The sequence below is a fragment of the Pantherophis guttatus genome, chromosome 1 (genome assembly GCF_059756535.1).
Source record: "Pantherophis guttatus breed Tessera chromosome 1, ASM5975653v1, whole genome shotgun sequence".
In the NCBI taxonomy this organism is placed as follows: domain Eukaryota; kingdom Metazoa; phylum Chordata; class Lepidosauria; order Squamata; family Colubridae; genus Pantherophis; species Pantherophis guttatus.
In genome coordinates, this window is record NC_142063.1 from 292,367,350 (window position 1) to 292,394,139 (window position 26,790).

General features: G+C 40.9%; 1 long non-coding RNA gene across 1 annotated transcript in view; it reads left to right on the forward strand.

Annotated features, from left to right (window-relative positions):
* Positions 1-4,393: 4,393 nt before the first annotated feature.
* Positions 4,394-26,790, forward strand: part of LOC148116885 (uncharacterized) — a 32,949-nt gene continuing 10,552 nt past the window's right edge. The window contains exons 1-2 of the long non-coding RNA XR_015731486.1: positions 4,394-4,509; positions 9,821-9,943. This is a non-coding gene — a long non-coding RNA (uncharacterized LOC148116885). The remainder of the gene's footprint in view (positions 4,510-9,820; positions 9,944-26,790) is intronic.

Below are 26,790 nucleotides of genomic sequence, written 5' to 3' on the forward strand. Positions count from 1 at the left end.
CCCCAATTGCAAGAAGTAATTAGTTATATTCATTAGCGTCCTCCTTTAACAATGTTCTGTCAGAAGAGCAATCATGTTGATGTCTTCTTTCTACCTAAGGAACTTTCCTGGAACCACAACTGAATCTTACTCCAACACTGGTGAATGGATAGCCTCTCCTGCTGTATCTGAGAGCATCAGGCTGGCATAGGTACCATCTGAGGCAGCTGTCTCCATTCACTGAACCGTAAAGTCATCCCTACTTACTGCATCCACATGGATTAGCCTTAAGAAAACTCATCTGATCTGAGAGCTCTTAGGCTGTTTGCCAATGAGGTCACCTAGTCAATTTGAGACAGGCCGGAATAATTCACTCTTACTTCCTTCTTTATGAAGCTCCAGCCTCCCTGAATGATAGCTGTGGTTGTGCCAAGAGTCCTTTTGAGTACCAAATATGTTGAAAACAAAAGGTGGATTTTTTTTAAAAAAAAGTCCTTTTTCTGCTGCAGAACACAAAATTTGGGTCAGTGAAGGGAAAGAAAATGGAGAGGAAACTACAAGTTAATGTGGTTTCGGAAAAAGGAGTGTATTTTTTGAACAATTTATTATTCCAATGTTTGTAATTCAACAAACTACACTAAAAAAAACTTGTAAGAAATTGCACTCCATTTGCATAAGCTGCTTTATAAAAGTCTAATTTTTTTAACACTTTGAAGCCTGCAAGCTAAAAATTACCGGAGATATGTTGTCCCTGAAACTACCAGGCCTTATACCATAAAGGGCTTTATAAACCAGTACCTTGAATTTCATCTGGAAACCTATAAGCAATCAGTGCAGGGTACCTGTCTGTCTGTCTATCCAGACATACATGCACACATACAGTAATTTGTATTACATAAGTAAAACATCAACATGGTAATAGATAAATAAAAGTTAAGAAAAAGAAAAAAATATATAAAGGGAAAGTGCAAAGAAATAAAGAAGATAATTAAAGAAGCAACTTCCAATCTTCTTTACAGCAGATGCATAGTATCCTTCCTCTTTAAAATTAGATTACATAGTTTCTTTCAATACCATAGTCAATCCTTTTTAATCAACAAATACAGAAATCACCATTTCATTATTTCCATTTTCAGCAAAAAAAACAAACAAACAAAAAAAACCCATAAGGGTCTTTTCCAGTCTTTTATAACGTACAGTACTTATTGTTTTATCCCTTATCAAACAAGTCCATTTTGCAATTTCTGTGATTTCTGTCATCTTCACAATCCAATCCTCCATTGTGGGTACTTCAAATGTTTCCCCATCACTGTGCATATGTGTCTTGCTACACGTCTTATTACGTGCAAAGCAACTATTAAAGGTTCTGAAGCATAGGTATACATGAGCAAGCTGTGGCAAGCCCCTAATTGCCCATGCTGCTTAAATCTGGAATGGCTCAAGCTTTCAGAGCAGCTCCTTATAGAACACATTGCAATAGTATCTAAAACATGAGCAACCATCATAAGGGCCACCTTGTCTAAATATTGGTACCACTGTAGCACTAGATGAACTTGTGCAAAAGGCCTTCCTGGACAGAGATATCAATCACTTGTTGCTCAAACAGGAACACCAGCCTCCAAACCGAACACCAGCCTTGAAATTGAAGCCTAGTCTTCAAGTTGAATGAGGACAAGTTGTGTTACTTCCACCCCAGCTCTGCCAAAGGTGGGCAATGCGGCCTTGATGCTATGCTCCAGCTTGAAACCAGTGTGAAAGGGATCCAGATAATCGGTGTCCTTTAAGGTCCTTGAAGCTGGGTATGTAGTGATTCTAAAGTAGTTTCTATAAATTGATGCCTGTTAGATATGTTGGATTTCAGTTTCCAAACTGTGAGTAATTGTGTTATCTGGGAATTATGAATCTAATAATCTACAACATAAAAGACTGGGAAAGGAAGATTTAAACAAGAGAAATATACTCCACAGTGCTATACATTTCCATTCTACATGTTCAAGGTTGATGCCAAGATCAAGATTCAGCGAGACCTGAAAGACAAGTAACTGATTGCCAAGACCAAGATTAATGACGTAAAACTAAACCTTTGTAGAGTTTTTCCCATTATATTAGTAGTTGAATGGCTAAGATTTTACATAATCATATTTGAATTCCTTAAATAACCTAAGGGTTTGAGGTGAGAGAGGATGTGAATGTAATTAATCAGTGACAGTGATGATATAATTATCTAATTTCTTTGTTCTTAACTGGGCTATTGTGAAAACATGCTCAAGCAGAGCCAGTCTGTTCTCTCAGTATGCAATTTTTGTAGTACAGTAGTTGAGGGCAGTCACAATGAAATAGAGTCACAATTGAATTCCATTTCCTTAGCACACATTTAGGCTGAACTATGGCCATATGAAAACTAGCAACATACTCTTTAAAATCAAGCTATGTTTATGAATATCTTCCATGGGAAATTGGCATTTTCATGCAGAGACTGATATCAGAAATAGCAATTGCAAGTAGAACTGGAAGTTCAAGATCATAATCATGGTTAGACTAGCAAAGCAATGGAAAAATGAGTGAGGATAGAACAATATGTTGCTTATGACAGGTGCATGGCGATAGAAGGATGATAGATAAACAGACAGACAGACAGACAGACAGACAGACAGACAGACAGACAGACAGACAGAGACAGACAATCAGTTTTTACCAAACTAATGTCCTTGTGATGCATTGGGAATGACAACTCCCAGGAGTCCTCTTCGGAGGTGATGTGATGGCTGGAAATTCTGGGAATTGTCTCAACACATCTAAAGGAAGCCAGATGAAGAAATAATGCTGGGTGAGAAGAGAGAGAGAGAGAGAGAGGGAAGAACCCCAGTCAAAGTTCTAGATCTGAAATAGAAAATATTAGCCATAGAGGGAAAAAAATAATGAAATCCACTGGAAGATTAATAAATCATCTTTGTGCACGTGGCTTCAAAGTAGAAACTGTAAAGAAGTGTATTCACAATTGTCATGTGTGTGTGTATGAATGAATTTATTTATTGATTAGCCCTTGGGCCATATCAAAGTGCAGAGTTCCAGAAACAAATCATTACAAAAGTAAGCTAAAACAATTTAAATGAAATTGGAATAACGCACGATTAAAAATGCAATTAGAATAAAATACGATCTAAAATGAAATTGGAATAAAATACAATCATTTGAGATACAATTTAAATATGATTAAAATTATATTATAATGTCACCCCTGTATCTACCCAATCAGTCTTAAAACTGTGTGTGTATGAAGAGTGTGTGAGAGCCACAGAATCTGAAAAGAGACTGATCAATAATGGGCAGGGTATTCCTATCATTGGAGAAAATTAGAAAATAGCCTCAGAGCACAGGTTCATTCTTTGTTCTTTGTTTGCTTATAGAACTTATGGGCCCTTAAATCAGCTGATTCTGAGGCAACATAGAACTCCCCAATGAATACATGTTTAATATTTTATAGTAATTGTCATTAAAACAGTAGAAATCAAATTTAGTAACAATACCATATGAATACTATAGAACTGGGAGACATACACAGAAGAAGAAAAATCTTCAGGAGAGATGAGAGATAAGTTTAGTGAACTGGCCTCCATGCATGACTTGATTAAATAGTCAATTTTCACATATTTCCTGAAGTCCAGGAAAGAGAGGGCTGTTTGAATGTCAGGGAGGATATTATTCTATTGAAGAGGAAGTGACTGAGAAGCATGCTTCCATGGCATGGCTCCTGAGAATTGCAGTTTCAAATTTACTAGATTCTTACTACTGGATAGGAAGATGAAAAAAAGAGCTCCATCTGAAAAAAAGTGATCCTGGAAATATCCAGGTCTTGAACCATGTAAGATTTTAAAGGTGATAACCAGCACCTTGAATTGTACCTGGAAACCAACTGGCAGCCAGTGCAGTTCTTTCAGTACAGGTGTTATGTGATGGAAGACCTGGGCATGCGCAAGATGGCGGTTCCCCGAAGTGTCGGCTGAGATCGGGGGATGAAAGGATGAATGACTGGAAACCGAGGGAGGCCATTTTTCCATTCTTCGGCCTCCTGCCCGATATGCTGAGCTTCCGGCAGTTCAAATGAGCCATCCCTGGCAAGAGATGGCTCTTGGATGACCTGGGACAGCGCGGAGAGGATTGCATCAGCTGGGCGCCGCTGGGAGGGCGGCGTCGGCCTCTGTAATAGTGCCGCGGTCTTAGAGTTCCATCGGCCGGATCGGCGCTACCCAGACGTGGTTTTCTTTGCCCTCGGCGATCCTGGATCGGGGGGGTTCTATAGGCGCTGTGGCTGTTGTAAGATCGTCAGCCCCCCACCCCCGGAGGATCTGCTGAGGCTAGGACAGCGGTGTCATGGGCAGTATGGAGGCCTTGTTGATGGCAGAGAGTGCCTTACTGGGGAATGACCCAGCAGACCATCTCGCTGGGACTACATCTAATTGCCCTTGAAGGGCGTGACGCCGGGAAGATCTGGGCTGTAATAGCCCTGCGAGGACAGGCTATGACTGCGGGGTGAGTGGACCTGGATAAGATCTGGGGGGTTGGGAGTTGCCGGAGGAGAAGTGGTGACTGTACATCTTGCTCTTCCCTGGGGTCTCTCCCCCTCCCACTTTTGATGCCCCCCCCCCAGGATTGCTGCCTGGCTCGGTTTGTCTCACCCTGCCAATTTATCTTCAGCTGTTTGTTGGGACCTTTGTCATCTTCCTCCTTATTAATCTGCTATCTGATCCCTGGCTTTTCTCCCATTGCGATGTGTTACATCTCATACTTTATTCCCTATTACTGCCTTTATTGGACTTGACGTATTGGACAGAGAGATGGAGCCTTTGGCTGAAGAGCCGTGAGTCCGGGTGGATTGCTGCTGCATTATGTTCTGAAGAATTGTTCTATGACTCCGCTGGTGGTTGTTCTCTGCCTAGCCGCTGTGAGAGGACGGTTGCGGCCAGTTCTATTGGACTTATTCATTGCAGCTTTTTGGACTCCCCCCACTGCTGTGAGAGAGTGGTGGTTATACCAGCCTGGTTTACTCCTATCTTGGCATTATATCTGCCCTTCTTTTTATCATCTTGGTTCCCTGTCGCTGTCTTACATCCACCTCTTATGTTTATTCTGGCGTACACTTCGGCAACCCTCCTCGCTCTGCAAGATGCCCCCCTCTTGCAGACATGGCCTTCGAATTTATCGAAGGCCTACCTCAAGGACGGGTTTTGGAACCCCGAGTGGTGGCATGCCTCGAAACGTGGTCTGAGGGGTTTTTTAATCAAGGCTTTTAATCAAATTTTAAGGGGACCCGGGAGGTGGGTGGTGACCACAATGGATGGAGGGGGGAAAATCCACTAAGGTCAGAGCCGAGCCCAGCACAGGGTAGCGGTTTGGAGGCGCAGGACGAGAGACTGGGGAGGGGATGGAAAGCTATCCTAATGAGGGATGTACCATCAGCACGGTCATTGGGAGGGGCAGATATGGCATGAGCAGGGAGCCATATCATGTGTTGGGGGTGCGCACTCGCTGCTTGAGAGCAATTGTGCACCCCGGTCCCCAAGGCTCCTCTCTGATGCTAGGTGGCACAGATACTCAGGATCTGGGCCTTCGGCTGATGCTATGCAATGCCAGGTCCGTGGTAAATAAGCCCCCCCTCATCCACGATCTTATACATGAGGGGGGAGCGGACCTGGCGGGTATTACCGAAACCTGGTTGGGCCCGGAGGGAGGGGTATCCCTAGTTGAGATGTGCCCACCAGGCTTCAGAATGTTCCATCAGCCGAGGGCCCAGGGGAGGGGCGGGGGGGGTGGCGGTTATTATTAAAGAAGGTCTCGGTCCAAGGGAGACCACTGTGCCTCAGACTGCTGGATGTGAATCCCTCTTTGTGAGATGGGGTCATGGGGTTCAGATGGGCTTGTTGCTTACGTACCTGGCTCCCTGCCATGTGGCAACGGCCCTGCCCGAACTACTCGACATGATACCCATAGTGGCAGTTGATACACTCAGGCTTATGGTCATGGGTGATTTCAACTTGCCGTCCGTTGGTGAAATGTCTGAGTTGGTTCGGGAGTTCATGGCTTCCATGACGGCCATGGACCTGATCCAGTTAGTTCATGGCCCCACCCACAGGGGGGGTCACACTCTGGACCTGATTTTTGTCTCTGGCCAGTGGTTGAGTGGTCTTGTTATAGGGGATATAGACATGGAACCCTTGCCATGGTCAGATCACTCGCTCCTTCGCCTGGACCTTCAAACTGCTGCACTTTGCCACAGGGAGGTGGAGCCAATAAGATGGGTCCGCCCCAGGCACCTGATGGATCCTGATAGGTTCCAGATGGAGCTTGGGCCACTTCCTGAGGATCTGGCGCATGACTCGGCTGAGGACCTGGTGGCTGCCTGGGATCGGGCGGCTGGTGGGGCCTTGGATCGAGTTGTGCCTTTGCGGCCTCTGACCCGGTGCTGATCCCTCGTGGCTCCTTGGTTCACCGAGGAACTGAGGGAGATGAAGCACCGGAAAAGACGCCTGGAGAGCTGTTGGAGGGCCAGTCTCACTGAATCTGATCAAACACTGGTAAGGTCGCACATTAAGACCTACCTAGTGGTGATAAAAGCGGCAAAGTTTAATTACTTTTCCGCTCTTATTGCATCATCAGAGAATCGTCTGGCCGCCCTGTTCAGGGTGACCCGCTCCCTCCTCCACCCGGGAGCGCGGGAGGACCCCCTGGAGGGCAGGGCTGAGGATTTCGGACAATACCTGTATGACAAAATCGCTCAGATCCAGGTGGATTTGGACTCTGACTGGGTAGATTTGGGCAGGGTGACAAGGAATAGTCCTGGGAATGTTATCTGGGAAGAGTTTGACTCTGTGACTCCTGATGACATGGACAGGATTCTGGGGAGACTTAGTACAGCCACATGTTTACTGGACCCGTGTCCCTCCTGGTTAGTACTGGCTTTCCGGGAGGTTACACGAGGCTGGCTCCAGGGAATTATCAACTGGAGGGCGCGTGACAGGGATTGCTCCTCTGTTCTAGCCCTGTTAGATCTGTTAGATCTCTCAGCGGCTTTTGATACCATCGACCATGGTATCATGCTGCACCGGTTGGAGGAGTTGGGGATGGGGGGCACCGTGCTACGGTGGTTCTCCTCCTTTCTCTCAGACCGGTCGCAGTTCATGTTGGCAGGGGAGCAGAGGTCGACCTCGAGGCCTCTCATTTGTGGAGTGCCTCAGGGGTCGGTCCTCTCGCCCCTTCTGTTCAACATTTATGTGAAGCCGCTGGGTGAGATCATCCGTGGCTTTGGGGTGAAGTACCATCAGTACGCTGATGACACCCAGCTGTACATCTCCACCCCAGGCCACCCCAATGATGCCCTTGAAGTGATGTCCCAGTGCCTGGAGGCTGTGCGGATCTGGATGGGGAGGAACAGGCTCAAGCTCAACCCTTCCAAGACTGAGTGGCTGTGGTTCCCGGCATCCCGATATAGTCAGTTGATTCCATCACTGACTATTGGGGGCGAGTCTTTGGCCTCCACGGAGAGGGCGTGCAATCTGGGTGTCCTCCTGGATACGCAGCTGTCTTTAGAGGAACATCTGACAGCGGTAGCCAGGGGGACGTTTTGTCAGGTTCGCCTGATCCGCCAGTTGCGGCCCTTTCTTGATCAGGATTCCCTGTGCACAGTCACTCATGCCCTTGTCACCTCGCGCCTGGACTACTGCAACGCTCTCTACATGGGGCTCCCCTTGAGGAGCACCCGGAGGCTCCAACTGGTCCAGAATGCAGCCGTGCTGGTAATTATGGGAGCTGCCTGGCACTCCCACATAACACCGCTCCTGCGTGAGCTGCACTGGCTCCCAGTGGTCTTCCGGGTGCGCTTCAAGGTGTTGGTCACCACCTTTAAAGCGCTCCATGGCATAGGACCTAGTTATCTTCGAGACCGCCTGCTGCTACCGATGACCTCCCACCGACCTGTGCACTCCCACAGAGAGGGCCTCCTCGGGGTGCCATCAGCCAAACAATGTAGGCTGGTGACCCCCAGGGGGAGGGCCTTCTCTGTGGGGGCCCCTACCCTCTGGAATCAGCTGCCCCCAGAGATAAGGAGAATTCAAGACCTTGGTGCCTTCCGCCGTGCCCTTAAAACTTTCTTTTTCCAGCAAACCGGGCTGGCTTAACATAACATTTTTTAAAAAACATTTTTAACTGGTTTGTTATTTTAAATTGGGGCCAAATTAATATATATCCTTTAAATTATTTTTAATGTTTGTATTGTATGTTTTTAGCTGGCTGTACACCGCCCTGAGTCCCTCGGGAGAAGGTGCGCTTTATATAATTTGAAATAAAATAAAATAAAATAATTAATTGCCATGAGGTACATCTATAACAGGGGTGGGTTCTACTTACTTCTGCTACCAGTTCGCAATGGGAGCGAGCATGCGCATGCTTCTGTGCATGCACTGATCATCTGTGATGATGTCTGGCCGGGTGGGCAGAGCCTTCTGCCGCCGTTACTACCAGTTTGCAAGAACCGGACTGAACCGGGAGCAACCCACCACTGATCTATAACTAATCAAGTTCTGGACCAACTGTGCTTGGTATCTTCAAGGACAGTCCCATGTAGAATGCATTGTAACAGTCCAGTTGAGAGATGTCATGACAAAGGCATGAGTGACAACAATTAATGCCTCTCTTTCTAAGAAAAAAAATGCAGTTTACATACAAGATGGAGCTGTGCCAAAAACTTCTTGGTCAAAGTTGACACTGCACTTCTGGAAAAGGAATTGTGAGTCCAATAGGCCTCAGAAGTTGTGAACCAGCTTTGCTCAGGAGAGTACAAACCCCCATATATGATTAATGATAGAAATTCCTTGGAGTCAGTAGGTGTTCAAACTCAGAGCCACTCCCACTGCCAGGCTGAGTCTTAACCTGTTCTTCTCATCCAGATCTCAACCTCTAGGTACTTAGACAACACTTCAATTAAATCACTTACTTAGCTAGGGCATAAGAGGTAAAATTGGGCATCACCAGAATATTGAAGAAACTGGCCTCATACCAACAAATGATCTTACCCTAGCAGTTTTGTGTAAATATTAAATAGGAGAGGGAGACTGTTGACCTAGTAGGACCCTACCATTAAGGGGCTTGGGCTCAATCTTTTCCTGTACCTGCTATCACTGACTGAAAATGTCCATTCAGGGAAATGGTGAATCGCTGCAGATTGTTGTACTCATTCTTAACCCTTGAAGATGGATCAGAAGCAGTGGTGGGTTACCCTCGGTTCGGACCTGTTCTATAGAACCGGTAGTAAAACTGGTGTGAGGCTCCGCCCACCGACCCTGACGTCATCAGGAAGCTTCTGCGCATGTGCAGAAGCACGGAGCAAAGCAAACGCGTGCGGGGGCCCCCCATTGTGAACTGGTAGTAAAGGTAAGTAGAACCCACCCCTGATTCAGAAGAATACCATGATAAGTGGCATCAAATGCCACTGAGTGATCAAGCAAGACTAGGAGAGTCACATTAACCATCTTGGTCCTGACAGAGATCATCTATAAGCATCATCAGTGATGCCTCTGTGCTAAAATAGCCTGAAACCTGACTGAAACTGACTGTAATTTTCTCCAGGGCTCATTGTTTCTCTAGGCCTGTTATTTTCTAACGTTATACTTTCAAAAGGAAGGCTAGACACAGGTCAATAATTGTCTGGTATATTTAGGCTGAGGGTTTTTTTTTTAAAGAAGGATATGCAACATTACCTTTTTTAGTAATGATGATAATATTCCCTTCTCTCAAGGATGCATACGCCAACTCAACTCTCTATCACTTCTCTGATGTTTTCACTATCCAGGAAAGACAGGAGACCTACTTGCAAGGGACTGAGCTGGAAGAACTTAACCACCTCTTCAGGATTCACGGAGCAAAATTAACTTTTCTAGTTGAAGTCACTGACATCACTTCTGGACCTGCCCAGGTATCATTCAATTCTGTGTGAATCTGTGCTCTGGAAACCTAGAGTATACCCTTAGATGTTCTTTCTGCCATTCCCTGTCTGATAGGATACAGTTCACTTTAAAAGGTCCTGCTGCGCAGCAATCTGCATACAGTTTACAATAAGAGAAGAAATACCAATGTTTTGCTAGTTTTATCAGTACAGCATAGTCCACAATATCAAATCAATCAGAATCACTTGTTTTATGCCAGGCACCTTTTGGCTTGCTTCATTCCTTGTAGTCCCTGAAAAATCATCCCCCACCCCAAGCCAGCGAGCTAGGAGAAACCTTTCAGGAGCAATGGTCAATATCACCTCTTTATTCCAACAAGCAACTTAATGAAAGTACCCATCATCACCTCGGAGAATTCTCAAAATGCCCTCTGGAAACAGAATAATTCCATTAGACGTCATGAGGAATGGATATGCTCCAGAGCAATCAGGGAGTGATCTTATCATAAAAGGGGCAAATCTTAATGCTAACAACCCTGAAACTTAGATCATATCACAATTGCTCTGAGACACAAACCAGATCTAAATTATTTAATTTATCATGGTATTTTTCTTACAAGAATGAGCTAAGGAGACTGAGAGAGTTCCTGCCTCATGAACCACAATAACATGGCCAGTTTTAGATACAGTGCATTTTGACCCAGGAGAATGGGAATTGCAATTTTCTGCCTTGTCTCAGACAGTATAATGTCTTGGTCCAGCCCAAATAACAAGTGTTTCTTCATTCCTATGATCTATCACTATCCTTCTAGACTTCTTGCTGTGATTGCTAGAACTTGCTCCATCATCCCCAGATATTGTTGATCTACTGACAAATTACCTCATATACTCTTTTATCTTATTGGGATTGATCTGGTAATATCTCTATGAGCACGTTGTGTTTAATTGTATAGAGAAAAATGTGAAGTGTATAGAGGGCAAAACCAGGAATGTGATTGACTACAAAACTAGCAAACAGAATTTTAGGCTGCATAAGGAGATTGTTCACAGAGTAAAATTCCATTTTATTCTGCATTGATCAGACTCTGCCTCAATTATTATGCTCACTTCTGACCACTACACTTTAGGAAAACATTTGGAAAAAAATTGAATAGGGCAGTGGAGATGATCAGAGGACTATAAATGCATTTTTTTGTGAAGAGAGTAGAAAAAGCTGGATCTATGCAACCATAGGAGGGGAAGACTAAGAATGGTGTGATATCAGTCTTCAAATACCTGAAAGCATACTTCACAGAAGACATGAAGGCAGGATATAGAATAATTAATTTAAGTTACTGAAAGCAGATTTGAAAGTTGGGAAAACTTGGGTAATAATAAGAACTATTTCACTTTTGAATCAGTTACCCAGATGGGTGTTCAAGGTTACACAGCCATCTGTTCAGGATACTTTTAGTTGGGTTGCTGAATAGAGCAAGGAAGTAGATTGGATGGTCTAAATGGTATTTTATGGCTTTATGTCTCTAGGATTTAATTCTCAATAGAATGTTTGTCCTATCTTGTCCCTCACTCCCAACCTTGTGTGTGTGTGAGTGAGTGTGCACATGTGCGTGCGTGCCTTTAAGTCTTAACCCCTGGCAACTACAGGAAATGCAATTTACTTGGCAATATTTTCAGTAGTGTTTTGTCCTTGCCTTCTTCTGTGCCTAATGTAGAACTAGGACAACCAATGTTGTTTTTCCTGGAAATGCTCCATTTCTCTTAACAACCTCTCAGCTCTGGAAATTTTGTAGTCAGCCTTTTTGAAATCTTTCTTCTTCACGTACATCTGTAAAAGCTAGAGGAGCACTATTCTAAATAAAAATTAGGAATCATCCCTCTTTCAACATGGGTAAAGTAAATAGTTCAATCCAAATTTCCTTTGCTCTTCATAAAAGAGTTGCTTCTTTGGTTGAGGCAAAAATGAAAACAGACAAGCTGATACAATCTGGGTTCTTTTTTTTCTGTCTACTCAAAATGCAACAGAGATTCTAAACTTTTATAGAAATATTCTTAATTTTCTAGCGTCTATATTATCGTCATCTCACCAATTGGTTTAATCAGGCCTAGGAACAGAATGATCACAGGAAGCAATGAACAGAAAATAACCCCTGAGAAGCAACAGAAAGAAAAAAAATGCTTGAGACATATAGGCTATTAATAAAGCTATGTTCTGCAAACCCTTGCAGTTTATTCAATGCAGCGGCAAACAGGAAAAATTAGCTCATCAATTTGGGTCAAATCCCTTGGAACAAAGGCACTGATTTGCAATCCATCCTTTCTCTGAAGTGTTTCTTTGGGCTTTTACCAGCCGGAGTAAAAGTAGTCTAGCCCCTTCCAAAGTAGTCTAGGGAGGAAAGGACATATTCCAAAGAACTGAAGAAACAAATCCATATTTTCTTCAAACATTTGTATAAATGTTACTTTTTCTGCCATTTTTCTCTATAATATTCACTCTGGACTGAACTGGAAGCCTTACTGGGGCTACTTTTTTTCTTTTTTCAAGACTTTTTCTCACAAATCTTTTCAGCATTTCAATCTCTCAGCTGAGGTGGTGCAATTGGTAATGAGCTGCCATATCATGAGTCTTTTATTATACAAATCTCTGCTGCAACTACACTTATACCGTGTTCAGGTCAATTCACTGCATTTCAAAACAAGATATTGTAAAGCACAACATTTGCTGGGAAGGTATCAGAGTCCGGTGCATCTCCTTTGTGGGAATACATAGAGCAGTAGCTGTTTTTGTTTAGGAGAAAAACGATATAGATAGACTGGAATTAGTCCGGCAAAAGTTACAAGGAAATTCAGGTAATTAAGTCTGTGAGGAGAGATGAATTTAGAATAACAGAGTTGGAAGGGACCTTGGAGGTCTTCTAGTCCAATCCCCCGCTTAGGCAGGAAACCCTACACCACTTCAGATAAATGGTTATCCAACATCATCTTAAAAACTTCCAGTGTTGGAGAATTCACAACTTCTGGGGGCAAGTTGTTCCAATGATTAATTGTTCTGACTGTCAGGAAATTTCTTCTTAATTCTAGGTTGCTTCTCTCCTTGATTAGTTTCCACCTGTTGCTTCTTGTCCTGCCCTCAGGTGCTTTGGAGAATAGCTTGATTCCCTCTTCTTTGTGGCAGCCCCTGAGATATTGTCACACTGCCATCATGTCTCCCCTAGTCCTTCTTTTCATTAAACTAGACATACCCAGTTCCTGCAACCGTTCTTCATATGTTTTAGCCTCCAGTCCCCTAATAATCTTTGTTGCTCTTCTTTGTTGCTGAAAGTAAATGAAAAGATGAAAGTAAATGAGTATGTTTAGCCTCAATGAAATATACTGTAATTAGGGGAAGTGAGAGATGATACAAATTTTCAAAGACGAGAAATAATAAATATGTAGTAACTGCTGCAGAAAAGATCAGAAGACACTCTTTTATATATCCCTTTTCCTTTACTTGCACTACTTGCCATGCCTTTTCTGTCTTATTTTTTATTTTTCTTTACTTTGTATTATTTCACATATATCTTTTATTTCTGTGTAAAACTCCAATAAAATTATAATAGGAAAAAGGGCAAAAAATGTATTATAGAAGGAGGACATGACTCCTTGGAAGAACAGTGATCTTCAGGGATGTCCACAGAGTATGGTCCAAAGAATAAAGTTTCTCACATACACAATGCTCATATAAATCAAGTGGAACTTCCCTCATCCCACTTTGGCTGCCTTCGTGACCTTTTTGACTGTATCCTGCAGATACTGTTATGATATTAGATTACAGGAAAGTAGATTCCCAGCTTTAGGAAAAATATCCTAATCATAAAAAGAATTAATTTCCAGGGGAGGTGATAGAGCTCTCCTTCTCTTAAGGCCAGGGCTTTCCAACCTTGGCAACTTTATAGTGTGGATTTCACCCCCAAGAATTCCCCAGCTAACCATGTTGAAGTCCACACATCTTAACTTTACTACGGTTAAGAAACCTGTCTTTGGCTGTTTGGCAGTTCCTAAAACTGAAGGCTTTTACAGAGGGCTTGTCTGCAAATTGTCAGATGGGCCTGTCTCTAGAACAGGAAAGCAACTGTTCTCTGGAGGCAGAAATCAGTGTTTACTCTTCTGGTTTCCATTGCAGATTTGACCTTCTGCTGCAGTTTGAAAGCAGCCATTCCCTCTTACACACACACACACACACACACACAGTTATAAACCACCAGCAATCTCTCTCACAGATAGAGCCGTGGTGGTACAGTGGTTAAGATGCAGTACTGCAGGCTACTTTTGCTAATTGACGGCTTCCAGTAGTTCGGCAGTTCGATCCCCACCAGTTCAAGGTTGACTCAGATTTCCATCCTTCCAAGGTCAGTAAAATGAGGACCCAGATTGTTGAGGGCAATATGCTGACTCTGTAAACTGCTTAGAGTGGGCTGTAAAAGCACTATGAAGCGAAATATAAGTCTAAGTGCTATTGCTTTTGCTATCACATATCAAACAAAATACTTAAGCACTCTGTTATTATAGCAAAACAATAATAAGAAATTATTAACGTATAAAAGTTCTGACAAGAAAGAAACCTTCAGTTTTAAAAATGATGTTTGTTCATGCCTGCATTGTATATACATTTAACTTTGTGTGTGTGTGTGTGTGTGTGTGTGTGTGTGTTAGAATGTGTCTCTGTATGTTTGTGTGTCATTTGGGTATGTGTGGTATGTGTGTGTATATGTGTGTGTTTGTCTGAGAGAGACAGAGTAAGTGAGTTACAGATTTAACTCAAATATATAAATATTCCAGGAAACCTCGTTCACAGGAAGCAAAGTGACTGGCCATTGTTTTCTAGAACATATAGATGGAAAGGTCTAGCAACAGGGGAATTCTCAGTGGAAGGATATATTAATCTGCAATCCAGACTGATTATAGTCTAAGATGTTGCCAATAAAATAGGATTTTCTTAACCTGGCTGGTACACAGGACAGGAGCAGCTTAAATAATAAGTGCAAGTATGCCCAAAATCTCTTTATCAAGATTGATTGAGATTAAGTGTCAGGGTTTCAAGTAACACACCCATAGCAATCAAAACTCCAAGGCAGGTAGATTCCTCAAAGAATAGATTTATTGGATATGTCATATTGACACGAGCTGGTAAAAACTGACTCTAAATGTTTCCACAGTTTTCACCTAATTAAAAGTAAATGTTCTTTCACTTTTTCCAATTAGTTATATGGTCCAATCAGGATACAGTCCAGTTGCTAGATGACTTCAGTCCCCTCCTTCTGGACAACTGGTGGGAATGTCCTTGATTCCCAAGAAAAGTATTTTATTTTGGCTACATCACCCCAGCTATCTCTACTTCCCCCTCCATTTACCACAGCTCCAGCTGAGGCAGCACTGAAGCCCCAAAATGGCCACAGCCAGGTCAGCTTCAGGGTTGACATTAAGGAGTAGATAAAGAACAGTAGAGACATTCTTTTTTTCATAGGTTTCCTATGAACTGGTGAAGGGATAACTCTTTGCATTGCTGATGGGGGATTTGAACCCTGTTGCCTATGCAGGTCTCTTAAAACTTTATCATCTACGGAACATAGATGTGCTTAAGAATAGTTTAGATAGGCATTTGTTTGCATCATTATACTATGGAAGACCATGGATTTCTATCACATGTACATGTTCATGTGGAATCAAATGATATAATCTATCATAGCTTCTAATAGTTGGTTACTTGTTATTTGGTACCTGGTAATAAGCGAACATATGCTCATCCTCCTTTGGCAAGTTTTCCCTTAGCCTCAATATTTCAATTTAAACCAATTTTATTTTGTAAAGGTAATTTTATTGTGTTGGTTAATGATCCCAATAAAGTGTTTCATTTCAAGAGTTTTACAACACTTTGAAATTCATAGACAGAGCAGTACTATCATAAGCAGCATATCACCACTTGTGAGGTAACCTAGGCTAAGAGATGGCACTCAGTTTATTTTATATATGGGTGGAGCTTGAACCTGGGCATTCCTAGCCTTGTCTGACAGTCTAAGCCTAGAACGCTGGTGCATGATACAGTAAAAAATGGACATGGGATACCAATTAGCGATCCTTAAAAAATTGCCCATGAAATTATGTTTCCATTCCACAAAAAGTCTTTCTTAAGGCAAGATTGAATGTGGAAACATGACATGACTATTTGAATTTTAAAGAAGTTATTAAGTCCCAGAACACTTAAAAACAAACATAAGTGAGAACCAATAAGGAATGAAGCAAAAGGAAAGTGGATGGATTAAAAAAAAATATTCTTATTCTCATAGCAACATATAGGGATGACTGGCAAAGCTTTGATCTAGAAGCAGAAAATGACAATGACAATGTCAACATGTCCCAAGTTAATGTCCTTCAGAGTCTGTGGGCCTTTCCCCAATTCATATTCAAATGAACAATATTCAGGCATGGCTAAGAGTTATACTTTGTGGAAGGCTGGTATTGTCTCATGTCTCATATCCTTTGGAGATAAGTTCATAACAGGCAACATTTTCCATGCTGTGGCTGAGATTTGCTCATTACTTGCTTTAGCTGTTGATTCCTCTATGGGGAGACTCATGTGAACATTTCCTTTGGGCTCTCTCCAAGCAACTGGCAAACAGGTGACTGGCTAATTTATACCCCAGAAAAATAGGACTTGTTCACGGTCTTGTGCCAAGAAATAATTCTTGATAGCAACAGCTTCAATGGTCAACCACTGCTACTAAATCACCTCATCTGATCCCACTTAGTGAGAGCTATAAACATTCCTGTATCATGGCTGGCTTCTTTGCAAAATGTGTTTGGGGATAACATGTTTGGAATTAGCTTTACAGAAGCATTATGTTTGTTTAAGGATTTGGGCTCCTTTTCATATTTACAAGATAAACCCTATTGAGACTTATATCAGCTGTAAAAATGTTGTAACACTGACTAGCCTAACTAACTGCAAGAATAGAATAGCACACAAACACACACAAGTTTCCAAATGGAGCATAGATGACTGAACCTCGCAGGCAATTGGCCATGGCAATCAGGCATGTTTGAGCCATTAGTATCATGTTTCCTGGGAACAGTTTGCTTTTAGAAGTCGTAGGTGCTCTATCACTGGAGGTTTTTAAGAAGAGATTGGACAAACATTTATCAAGCTTGAGCAGGGGGTTGCACTAGAAAACCCCCAAGGCCTATTCCAACTTATATTCTGTAAACCCATTAATCTTATGACAAAATCAATGTTAACTACCATTCACACACATTACACCCTTAATCAGTGGTCCCTAACCTTTGTGGTTCCACAGATTGGGGCGGTGGTGGCAGCAGGCGGTGATGGCAGGGCAGAAAGGGATGGTAGAATGATATAAATTATTATAGATTTGTATATAAATGATACACATTATTATAGAACCAGAATTAGAAAAGCTGTTAAGGTCATAAGGTCCAATCACAGTGCAGGAATCCTATTTAAGGCATCCTCTATAGACGGACATCTAGCTTCTACTTGAAGGTGCCAGTGATTGAGAACCACCATTAACTCTCAGTAACTGGTTCCAATGTCAAACTGATCTTAAAATTAGGAAGTACTTAAGGTTATAATTCCAACAGAAACTGCTGTGGCTGAGTAAAAACAGTGGTGTGGCCAAATTATCCCAAGTAGAACTCTAATTTGCTTTGGGGAGCCACTCTGAAGAGGCAGTCGATTTAAGAGAAGTTAAAATGCCCCTTTGAAGATTTGCCTAGTTTTAGTCGATTTGCATATGAAAGTTTAACTTTGGTGCCAGTTTTTAATGTTTGTAGATTTAATAGATATATGTATGTGTTCATGTATAGTGATGTTATTTTAGCTGCAGATTGGGAGCCACCTAGAGTTTGATATAAGATTGGTGGCTATATAAATGCTTTAAATAAATAAATGCATGTAATAAAGCCAGAGTTAACTAGCTAATCAGAATGACATTGGCAATGTAATGAAGGTAAATTAGGTTTACCAACTATATACCAACCAATTAACTATAATGAGATTTTAGACATTTTTATGGCAATATACTAATTAGTTCCAACATAGTATATATTTCCTTAGTATTTAACTGAAGCATGGGAACCCAGTGATGCTGCAGATTACTAGAGAGAATACAGATTACAGGATTTTATTTATTTATTTATTTATTACATGTATTTATATGCCACCATTCTCCCGAAGGACTCAGGGCGGCGAACACAAGTTAAGAAACAAGTACAATAAAATCATAATTTAATCCAAATAATTAATTAGTAGTAAATAATAAAGCCCGGAATCAGTCTCAGCCTATTTGTTTGAAAAGCCAAGTCTTCAAGTCCCATCGGAAGGAGCGGCGATCAGGAGCCGTCCGGAGCTCAGTAGGTAATTCATTCCAGAGGGGGGGAGCACCCACAGAGAACGCCCTACCCCTGGGCACAGCATGGTGACATTTTCCTAATACCTCTTGGCTGCTTCTTGATTTCCCCTTTGAAAGAAATTTTGAAAGGAAATTTTGTTTCATCACTCACCACTCTAACTTAAAATCAGCAACAGTCAACATTATAAACTTAGTAAACGGTATGAATTTTATCGTGGTGTTAACATGGGTTTTGTGTGATTAGTGAGAAAAGCCTTGTAAAATTTTAGGAAGCACCGTATTTTCCAGCGTATAAGATGACTTTTTAACACATGAAAATCTTCTCAAAAGTCGGGGGTCGTTTTATACGCCAGGTGTCGTTCTCCTGTAATCAGGCAGACCAGCCCGAAAGACTCTGACGAGCCTTAAATGGCTCTAGCGATCCAAGCTCTGACAATCCCAGCTTCGCCTGCTAATCAGGCAACGCAGCTGGGATCGCCAGAGCCCAGAGCCCTGTAAAAGGAAAAAAGTTTTCCCCCCTCCAGCTTAGCTGCTAATCGCAACGCTTGCCTTGCTTCGCTTGCCTGAATCCATTCCATCAGCAAGCAACTCCCTGCCTGCATTCAAGCAGGCAGGAGTTGTGGACTTCAACTCCCAGAATTCCTCAGCCAGCAAAACAAAGCTGGCTGAGGAATTCTGGGAGTTGAAGTCTACAAGTCTTAAAGTTGCCAAGGTTGGAGACCTCTGTTCTATTGGATAAGTTTTTTTCCCCTTTGGGAGCTTTAAAAAAAATAGTTAATTGGGGTTTTTTTTAGTTGTTCTTTTTTAGACCTAGCCATTTAAAGTTTAGGAAGTTTTAAATTTAGCTGCTTTTATATAAAAATAAAAATAAATTAAAATAAAATAATATTTGTGCAGCTTTCTGAGATTTAGTGTGTTTCTGTAGTGTTTCACTCTAACTACACAAACACACAAAATCTCACAAAGCTGTATGTGGAATTTTGTGTGCGTAAAGTATGAAAGTTGTTTTTTGGGGCTTTTTGGGGCTGTGTGAGGTTCCTGCTTGTTGCAGGGGCCATTTTGGGTCTAGCACAGCGGCTTTTACATTGTGGGTGAGCCTGTTGTGTTGTGTTGTGTGTGTGTAAAGTGTGAAAGTTGTTTTTTTGGGGCTTTTTGTGGCTGTATGAGGTTCCTGCTTGTTGCAGGGGCCATTTTGGGTCTAGCACAGCTGCTTTTACATTGTGAGTGAGCCAGTTGATGTTTTTTAATTTTTATTTGGTGTGCGTTGGAAGAGGGGTAGTCTTATACGGTGAGTATAGCCCAAACCCTATATTTTAACAGGAAAAGTTGGGGTCGTCTTATACGCCCAGTCGTCTTATATGCCGGAAAATATGGTATATTCAAGAACCTGTCTTGGTTGCATATTTAGAAATTGTATGTGCTGCTCATACTTCTAAAAGTTTCTTAGTTCAGTGCATAATAGGAGAGTATCATGGAACAGAAATATTTTGCTTCAAGAGCAGACTTGATATGATGAACAAAGTACAAATGGAGTTAATCCTAACAATGTGTCTGATCAAAAGCAGATACAATGCAGTCATTTGCCTTTGCCTAAAATATAGTGTAAAATGAAATGGTGACCCAGTAAAATATAATTAGTGCCACCATTGCAAGGGATGACAGCAAGTTTGTACCTATTATTTCCATTTTCATCCACACCTGTTTGCTTGTCTGCACCATCTTTATCAAGCAACAGCTAATTAGCACTTCTGTGGAAGCCCATCTCTTTCTAGGCAGAATTGCTGGCATTTCCTCTGAGAGAAGCATTGCTAATTATACTACCGTGAAAGCACAGTTAAAAGCAGAGATATTTTAGTGCCTCAGTATTAATAACAGGGAAATATACCGCTAACCTCAGTATTTGTTTATTCTGCCCTTTTCTTATATCTAACTAAGTCATAGATATTCACAGAATTTGGATCCTGACTAGCCCCATGAAAATAGATTATTTTTCTATGTTCTTGGTAAGCATTGAGTAAGTCTCAAAACGGGATAATTTTTCAAATATACTTTTACAGTTTTCTTACAAGAGTCAATTTTGTATATTGGTTAAGATGCTGACCTAGAAACCAGGAGACTATAAATTCTGGCTGGATGACTTTGAGCCAGTCAATTCACCTCACAAGCTTATTGTTGTGGGGAAAATAGGAGGCATTAGGTGATAGAGATGATAGATGGATAGATGGATAGATGGATAGATGGATGGATGGATGGATGGATGGATGGAAAAACCATAATAATACTTTAGTTATTGCAAGAAGATTGCATAGACTAATTACAAACAATGGCATAACAAAGTAGCAGCAATGATGAATTGGAGTATCTGCATGAAATACTACTGGACTGCAAGCAACTCAATAAATGGGTAAAAAATCCAAATCCAGTCTAAATATCTGACTGATTATGCAACCAACCATCATAATAATTTGTACTACTATAACTCACACTTTTATGATTCTTGGATACTTTTGGATGTATCAGGAAACAAACAAGATAAGAAACCACAGAAATAGTTGCTTGAAATATATATTTTATAACCCTCAACATATTTCTGAAAAATAGCCTTTTTGAAGGGAACCTGATGAAATGCACGTGTAGGAAACAATTTCTACTCTCTTAGTTTCCTTTTGGAAGATGTCTTGAAATGTGTTGGGGATAATACAGGAAATATTTGAAGAAATTACCTCTTTCATTAATTTCAGTTGCAGCTAAGTTTTATCCTCTTAGTTATATATCAATTGTACTTTCACTTCTGCATGGTGGCAAAAGACAGATTTGTGAATATATCTAACTTAAAATTGGTCTCTCAATTTTATCTAATAAAAAAAATCTGTTGTATTTTATTTTGGAAGAATCCAGAGAGGCAAAACATCTGAAAAATAAAAAGTTAGCGCAACTAAAAGTATTGCAAAATTTCATTGAGTTGCAAAAGGATATCACAAAAAGCAAAATCGAAGTGAACTTAAATCTTACTGCGAAGACAAAACATGAGTAATTTCAAGAGTGTGCCAGAATCTTGAGATAGATATGGAAACAGTATGATCTCATGGTAAAGAGAACTGATTGGGAAGCCAAGGAAACAACAATTCCTGAGGTAGAGGAACAGTTGATCCTGTTTTTATTTCCCATCAGTCCTAGAAATATTGTCAGGATTATGGGATTTATAATCCAACATTTCTGAAGGGAATATAGGAACATCCTTGTTTATTTAATGACTGCCTTTCTGCCATTACTCATTGTCCAGTTTTTAAGTCATGCTGCCTGTGATTCAGGCGATAGTAAACAGTCATCAGTATTAACAGGCATTGATCACTTGTTTCTTAAAATCTCCTATCATGTGCCTTCCCTGGATTGATCAGGTCTGATTATGGAACTGCCTACACTACTCTTCTAATTAAACAGGGAACTAATTAGCATTAGGTTTTAGAACATGGGCTCAAAGAGCATCAAAATACTTATGGGTTTCTCCCATGGTGACTGCTGGATCCCTGATTTATATATCTTTGAACGAATTCGTGTAATTAAAAAAGTGTGTAGTTGGTGTGCTATAGCCATCTCTACCCTTGTCAACAATGCTTCTGGGCCCAGAGCATTTTAGAAAATAAAAATGATGAGCAGATGACGTGCAGTGGTTTGTTTGGAGTTATGTTGACCTGAAATTGATAAGTAGGGGGTTGTCTTCCAACAGGGGAGAAATAAAAAGTATATTCTTATAATCTGGTGCTTTGTAAAATTATTTTTTAATAAATTAATATTTCTTTTGGGTTTTTTGCTTGTCTTCCTGCAGACATTTGATTACCAGTCTAAATAACATCATCAGTGCATGGAAGAGTTATGTTTGCTGGTTGTTTATATGTAGTAGCTTGTCTTATGAGCCTTGATTGGGATATTGTTCTTTCTTGATGGTTCTTGTTCATTTATTGTATCTCTGATGGTTGTCATTTTATGAACCCTAACCCCTCCCACACAGAAGCACCTTCAGTACAAATGTATTCTCAGCATTCTACACTTGTACAAGCCTCAACAATCTTAGAGGCCTAGCAATGGGATTTTGATTTACTTCAAGGAACATTATCTATGTGCTAAACCTAGACAAAATAACCATGAAAGACAGAAAGTGGCCCTATGCTAGTATGGTGGTGACATAAGGTTTGGGAAAGAAGTGCTTTATGTCACCTGCTGCTTTACTCTTTTCATGGGAGATATCAGGGACACAAAAAGCCCCCAACTTTCTTGCAAAACACCCATTGCAAACCAAGAAAAGGAGGAGACCTAGCTTTGATGCACATATGCCAGGGAAAAAACACAATCAAGCAGTACATTAAAGTTCCTCCACAAAGCAAATGCATTATTAATCATGCTGTGACTTGATATAACCTTTAATTACTCAGGGAGTTAGTTCTGTTCCTTTCTATTATAGCTCTTCTTTTATAGTTTTATTATCTTAATGAGTTATCATTCCCTGGAAACAAAGAAAAGAAAATGAAGATTGCTATTTCTCAAAGGTGCACAAGGAGATTCAGGGTGCACATGTAGGGATGGACACAAAAGAGAAAATATGGCATTATGTTAGATAAGTAAATTATCTCCTCCCCAAAACACTTTCCCAGGGACAATAACCTGTCAGCTCAGTCATAAAATATTTAGATATAAAGGAATGCTGATTCAGATATTAAAGTATAATAGAAGCACCAGAAAGAAGGACATTTGATAATACCTACAGTAAAGTTTGTTAACAGAAATAAGCTTAGATATTTGTACAAGTCAGAAGCCATTGTATTCACCTCCTTTCCTCGTCATCTTGATTTTATATGCACACACTATAAATCCAGTCAAGTATTCACATCTCAGTAAAATTACTTACAAGGTAATTTTACACATCACAGTAAAATGTAATGACAATCAATTGCTTTTAAGAATTGTCTTAAAGATTGTACAACTATTTGAAAAGTGAAAAAAAAATTTTTTTTAAATGGGATAATATATTTAACAACATAAAAATTCAAATTAATATTGTGTATGGTAACCATGGCGAGATTGTATGTATGCCTTCAAGTCGGTATTGACTCATGAGAACTGCAATAGATATCTTGATCAATCTTTTCGAAATCAAAAGGATTGTGACAGTTAAAACCCCACACATCTGGAAAGCATCATTTTGGGAAAGCAGCTTTTTAATACAGCCAGCTGGCCAGCAAGAGAGCAGTCAGATTCTGGTAAGTGATTTTATGATCTTGGATCCCCAACATCTAGCTTTCTTCTTAAATATAATAAATACTATACAGGTAGTCTTCAACTTATAACCAGTTGTGTAATGACCATTCAAAGTTACAAAGTCTCAGAAAGGGCATTTTATGTTCTATAAATCACTTCCAGATGTTGTAAAATGTTGTGCCACCCCCCTCGTGATCATGCAACCACACTTTGGGTATTTGACAATTGGCTAACATTTACAACCAGCTGCCAAGTATTCTGTGATCATGTGATCACCATATGCAATCTTCTCTGCCAGCTTCCCCAGAAAGTAAATGGGGAAGAGGCAAGTGGAGGGGACCTGAAATCTTTCTGTGGACTGCAGGAACAAAACTAAAATCCTGAAGATTCAGTTCTGTTCCTGCAGCCCCATGAAAGATTTTGCTTCCCTGTATGGAAAGGAGCTGAAATCCTTCAATGGGCTGCAGGAGCTTTTGAGAGCAAAAGGGCTGCCTGCAGGGAGGATTTCAGCTCCTTGCAGAGCTGAAACCCTCTAGCAGGTGGCCCTTTCCCTTTCAAAGACTTGCCTGCCAGGAGGATTTTAGCTCCATATGACCATTTAATGACAGCAACAGAGGGTGCCAGGATTGTAGTCACTGAGCAAAACAGTTATGTCAATGTCTCTTTTAATGACTGCTTTGTTCAACAACCAAGATTCAGGTCTCAATTGTAAACATTATGCAAGGACTACCTGTAGGGTGTAGAAGGAATGTGGTGGAAAATTCACCCAGTAAAACATCAAGAACTGGAGAGGATCCAAATTTTTACTCTCTAAAATTACACTGAGTCATCAGTTTCTTGTACCCAGATGAGCCAAGAGCCCAAAATTTACTTATGTTTTATATAATGTATATCAAAAGCAGTTTGAGCATTTAAGAAGAGACTGCCATAGAGAAAGCAATGCTGTACTGATAAGGAAACAAGATAACTCTAAAGGAGACATAGGTATTATTCATGATATAAACTCATTACAGATACATTCTCTGGTGTACAGCATAGCTGCTTTGATCTATGAGAGGTGTCAAGGTTTTAATTGTTATTCTAACAACCTGATACTGTGGTTTACTGCACAAGGAAGGAGAAAGATAAGGAGGGATAGCAATATACATCTTGGACTCTATATCACATATCACAGTGTAAATTCTATAGACATGTAATCAACAAACAGGCAGCAAGAATTTCACTCTTAAAGAGACTGATTACACACACACACACACACACACACACACACACACACACATTTATATATATGGGAGAGACTGAGAGAATTAATTCAAGCTACATTCTTATTCCAATTCTCCACAATACTCATGAGTCTCCATGAACTAATCACTATTTCTCAGTCAAACTACTTTATATCTTAATTACCTTTTTCAATAAATTAATTTGTGAGGTCCTGATCTTTTGTATCTTCCATTGCTTAACTTGAGTAATTGAAAGTTGTGGTCCAGCAACATTTAGTAGAGATAAGTTGCCCGCTCCTCTTTAAAAGCTGTTGCAAACCACAAGCATTGGAAGAACCAAGTTTTAAAAAATTGAAAGAAAAGTGTCTTGCATTTCAAATCAGCTAATATGTGTACCAATAAAAGATGGCTCTGTCTTGTTTTTAATCCACATAGTTGTAATTCTGCAATGAGGTTGTTTTGAGCCTTTAATGGTAAAAACCTAAGTTGAGTAACAACAGGCTCTCTCCATTTCACAGGAATGTAAAATATGAATTGAACAAGGGACAAGCTTTGAAAATCTGAAATTGATTGAGCATTTCTTAAGAACTAGCATTCAGCCATCTGAGGCTTCACAAAGCAGTCATACTGGCTTATTAGAAGATAGAAGTGAAGTATGGAAAAGAAAAGTATCCCAAATATTCTCTTCATGAGGAGGAGGAGGGGGAGGAGGAGGAGCTATACCAGAATCCTGAAAATGATAGCTTACTAAGTACAGTTGGTAACCTAGATTTATTTCTGAGCAGTTGTATTTAGTGTGTTGTTGAATGGCCAACCCAGGAAAGAAACATCAATAAGGATTATAGAAAATAGATCTTTAAGATCTTGTAAAATCAGTTGTTCTCTCTCCTACTCCTTGATTTTCCAGAGCTGAACTTCCTTAAATCTTAGCTGGTTCTAGCTTGATCAGACTGGAAAAAGAGATGCTTTTAAAGAAACAGCAAACACATTTAGTTAAATTCAAGAACAGAAATACTTACAGTTATGGTACCAAGTAATATTGAATCTGGAAAAACAGATTATGCCTGTTCTGCACAATCATAGCCCTGCTTGTAATATTGGTTAAAGTGAGCAAAGAATGCAGCAATTGTCTGTAGAATCACTGTATTCTTGTTCCTTAATAAAAATATAAAATCTCTCTCAAGTCAAGCTTGCTCCTTTATGACTTTGCAGGAACATCTTGCAGTTTTCTTGGAAACAGTTCAGAAACCTTTTTCTAGGAAGTTTTTATTTTCACTTCCTATGTAAGATATTTTTCCTCCACTGGTTATGTAGGATGGGAAGATGTCAAGAATGAGGGAGGCAAGATATGTAAAGGATTTATCTGTTGAAACTGCATATCCTCTAGAAGCTATCTGTTGAGTCCTCTCTGTTACGACTCCTCATGCCTCGGCTGTTGCCGGGCTTAATTGATTGGTTCTAACGTGAGCAGCTGAAGTGGAGGGAAAGTTGCTGCTTACTCATTGGTTCTGGCGCTTTGACAGCTCTCTATTTAAGCGGCTGTTAGTGCTCGTTCAGAGTTCTGTTGCTTGCCATGTTTGCTGTTCTAGTTCTTGTGGTTCGTTAATAAAGTTGGGTTAGATCAACTAAGCCTCCGCCTGTAATTTACCCACTGAACTTTACACGTGGCGACGAGGGTGGGATCGGCCTGAGGTGACGGTTGTCAGCCGCTAGACCATCTGCAGCTGTCCTTAGCCAAATGGGATAGTAACCACGATGACAACGGGCCTCCCAGCTTTCACGCCATTCAACATTGCCTCAGAAACTTGGGAGGATTACCTCGAGATGTTTGAGTGTTTCCTGTAGGCGGGTTATTTTCTCAGTGCATGTGGCCGCGAGATTTTCGGGACTGCCAGAGCCCTGGATGCCCCTCAGCCAGTGTATACAGTTCCCTGGGAAACTTTGGTGGAGAAGCTTAAATATCACTATTCTCCTGCCCCTTCGAAAATTGTGCAATGCC